Genomic DNA, 4111 nt, shown 5'->3' on the forward strand with positions numbered 1-4111 from the left:
ACCACATACAGTAGGTGTGCAGTAGGCTGTGCCATCTAGGTTTGTGTAAGTATACTCTTTAATGTTCTCACAACAACAAAATTGCCTAATGATACATATCTCTGTCATTAAAAGACTCATGATTGTATATATTGACTCTAGTTCTTCTCCATGGCCATACTGTAGCTTAAGCCACCACTGTCCCTGTTACCCAGACAGCAATTTGTTCACTTTTCTCCCTGCTTCCCCTCTTGCATCCCTACAATCTACTTTCTAAAGACCAATTAGAATGATTTTTTTTAAAAAGAAAAATTCAAATTAGATCTTATTACTCTTGCTTAAAACCCTTCAGGAGCTTCCACTGTACTCAGTATACATTTTAATTCTGTAACAAGTTCTGAAACCTCTCGCAGGGTCTGGCCCTTGTTCATCTCTGCAAACTTACCTCATGCTTCCTTCCCTCTTGCTCACTGTTCTCTTGCCAGTTTTCTTCTTAATCTGTAAATGCATGAAGTTCTTCCCAGCCTCGGGCCCTTGCGCATGCTGTGCCCTCTGCTCTGTGTGTTTGTTCCTCTTGCTCTTCACAAGGCTGGTTCTTTTCATCTGTCAGCTCTCAGCTGATCAGGCAACTTAAACAAGTTCCTCCCTTCTCATTATTCTTACCACAGCCCTCTGTTGTTGTCTTTTCTTCATAATTTGTACTATCTGTATGTTTCCTGAAGGTATAGTGCCTGGGACACAGGAAGTACACAATGAGAATTTTAAAAAAATCCCAGCTTGTAGAAAAGGAACCAACAACAGCTGCTGTTACTTTCTTTATTTTTTATTTTAATGCGTCCACTGATTATTTTATTCAGAAAAAATAAAACAAAAGAAGAAGACAGAGACAAAAATCCTGGTCATTTGCAATGTCTATCAGTTTTCAATTTGACCCTCCTGTCCAGAAGTATTTCATGCAAAACTCTATCTTTCCAAGCCTTTAAAGAATTTTACTGTCTTCTTGCTTGTTTTAAGTTTGTAGTCCTGGAAGCTCTAAAGTTTTTTTCCATAATTCACACCATTTAATATTTCCTTTGTCTTCTGGGATACCAGCTTTTTTCTTAGTTTCTCTTTCAGCTCAGGATCTAATCTTTATCATGTCTTCCTCTCCTGTTGCTTTACTTTTTGCTTCTATATGGTCTGCTTCATTTCATCTGATAAAACAGCTACTTGAGGCCAATAAAATCATTTTCCAATCTTGAAAGACTGGCTCCCATTGTTCTCTTAGTCCAATCACATGTGAATGCCCAACAAGTCCATCTGAATTTATACCAAGATATGTTCCTTAGCCAGATTTTAGGGCAATTCTGGAGTCAGACAAATTTGACAGCTGTAAGCTGGTCCGGAGGATTAGGACCCTCATCAGCTTCCTTATATGGAGCTCCCAGTGCAAAAGTCCATTGCCAAATGCATGTATGTAGGTTTTTAAAAATTCATTTCAATCGTTCTGGCTCCTGAAATTTCACCAAAGTTTGTTACTGTCCATCAGATTCCAACAATATCAAGTTGGGTTTCTTCATCCTTTTCCCCCCTCTCCTTCTCTTTGCTCTTTTTCTTTTCATTCTTGGCCTTGGTGGCCTTGAGCACGGGTTTGGTGGACCTCACCTAGGAGTGTTCTGCCATGGTTCTTGGATGCTTCTGTAGAAAGGTGGGAGCTGGCTCAGGATAAAACAGCTCAACTGGCCAGGAAAGGGCGAGGGAGAACCCAAGCTTGAAAGCGCAGGCATGCGCACGCACCGGCGGCAGCACGGCGCCTCTGCTCAAAGCTGTTGTTACTTTCATAAATGGATTAGATAGTGTTTAAATGCAAAATTCCATACTTATTTATGTCTGTCAAATGCATCTTAATTTGTTTAAAAGGAGAACAGATGGATTCAATACCACTTCCAGGCCTTCGTATGGATCAAATCTGCCAGAGGACTCCCTCCCTCTTCCTCGGAGGCAGCTTTCGCCCTGGTTCCTGGTTCTCCCAAGAGCTGTTGGCCCTAATTGGACACAGACCACTGCTTACTTAACTTTAATAATAGTTCTGCTTGTTATTAAACAGAATTAATCTTCATTAAGCCAATTTATTAAAATCATATTCTATTCTGATTCCTTGGGGATCTGTTTCCTTAGCCTTTATGTTTCTATTCTAAATTCACTTAATTTTCTCTTAGAGGGCATTTCCTTCCTTACTTTGTCCTTAGTTAAAATATGAGAAAGAGCTTATGGAAGGAAATCAATGGGAAGCAAATTCCCCTGACTTTGTTTCTTGAATATAGTGGGTTGTATTTCCTTTTGCTTGTTATTTTAACTAAGAGATAAATTAATGGCAAAGGCCGACTTGTTTCCTTGGCTTGGTGGCAGTTTGTCAGTTCAGAACAGGCCCAGTTGGTTTGTTTTTACTGCCACATGGCCTTGGCTCACCAGTTTACAGTCAAAACAGGACTAGTAAGTCATCATTTCTCTGCTGGAGTCAATGGGGATCAATTTTCCAGCCTCTAGAAACATCCTCCACAAATCTCTGAAAGTACTTTGCAGAAAACTCTCTAGCCTGGTTCAATCAGCTTCCCTCCAAAGTTTATCATCTGTCTTGACACCTGAAGTTACTCTTGCTCACAGAGTAAGCTGCTCTGCTGGCCTGCTTCCAGGAGAACATTCTCTGGAGATGGTTTCTGGGTGGAAGGGCTAGTAGGTACTAACCTGTTCACATTCTGTTCCCTGGCACCAGTATAATAAACCATGTGGCTTCCGTGGGCATATAGACTGAAGTTATTGCAGACATTTTCTTTTGCCACATCAATATGTATAGAATTAACCTTAAGGCATTGTCCCTATTAAGACTGACTCCTAAAATAGAGGGTTACTGCTGGATACATAACTGTCACTCTTTAGAGAAGTCCTTTCTTAAGCTCTGATATTTTGTTTTAATACTTAAGAGGAAATACTTATTTCAGGTGGAGTTTATTGTTTTACATTGTAGGTGTAATGTAAACTCTCTCATACTCAATTAGCTCTACTCAATCAAGATTGTACAAAGGAATTAAGCCCTAATGTCTTAAGGCATTCAATGAATATAATGAATTAACTTCTTGGCTATACCTCTAGAATGGTGCTACTAGCTTTGTTCCATTTTTGGAAGAATTGAGAAAAAAGTCAGACAGTCATTTTCTGTAGGACTCAGTTCTCCAGTAACATTCTGATAAAGACTCTAGGGAACTTAGTGTCTACTTGAGAATCATGGCTGTATGGAATCTACTCTTTGTGAGGCACTCAAATGCCCGTGTTGGAGATGCAGCCTACAGTGTTTATACTAAAGGTATTTCCTAATCCATTAAGAGGTCAACCTATCACATCGACCAGGTGAGGTTGCTGCTTGCCTTCTGTTTGTTTCTCTTGGATTCAGCACCATCTCTGGCCTTCATTTCCCCTTTCTCAGTGCCGGTGCAACACATGCACTGTAAATCCTCGTTCTAGTCTCTGTTCTGATAGTTACTACCTCTCTGACCTTTCCCAATCTCTCCTAGTCCACATTAGAAATAATATGAGTCATTCATATATCACAGGAAGATAAAATAAAATGATCTTGAACATTATAAAATGTAAAGCCACATAACTATTGTAATGATTCAGGCAATTATAATCGTAGAAATGGGCAATTGATCTAGATGGATCCACATGAACATGGGGCTCAAGTTCAGAGGAACACAGCAGGTCATACACCCAATTTGAGCAGCCAAGAAAGTCGGCATAAAGCACTAGTGATCAGGACATCTGATACCGTCAAGGACAAATAGAAATATATATTAAAAAAACTACATATTACAATTTGAAAATAAAAATAAAATAATAGCTTAAAGTTATAGAGCACGTTATATGCCAGACAGTATTAGGTATTTATTTAATCCCTGAAACACCTCCATAAGATAGGTACTATCATTTTCTTCTCCATATCATAGTAAGGAAATTAAGCCCTAGAAAGTATAAGTGACTTGCCCAAGGTGACACAGGCAATGGCTGGCATAGCTACATTTTGACTCCAGAGAGAATATTCCTATCTTCTATTCCAGGCTGTTTTAAGTGAGATACTGATAAAGTACTTGTCAGTAGA

At 39.3% G+C, this 4111-nt stretch overlaps 1 pseudogene; it reads right to left on the bottom strand.

Annotated features, from left to right (window-relative positions):
• Positions 1–878: 878 nt before the first annotated feature.
• On the bottom strand, positions 879–1641 carry LOC102247845 (annotated as a pseudogene).
• Positions 1642–4111: the final 2470 nt, after the last annotated feature.

The sequence above is a fragment of the Myotis brandtii genome, unplaced genomic scaffold (assembly GCF_000412655.1).
Source record: "Myotis brandtii unplaced genomic scaffold, ASM41265v1 scaffold315, whole genome shotgun sequence".
Classification (NCBI taxonomy): Eukaryota; Metazoa; Chordata; class Mammalia; order Chiroptera; family Vespertilionidae; genus Myotis; species Myotis brandtii.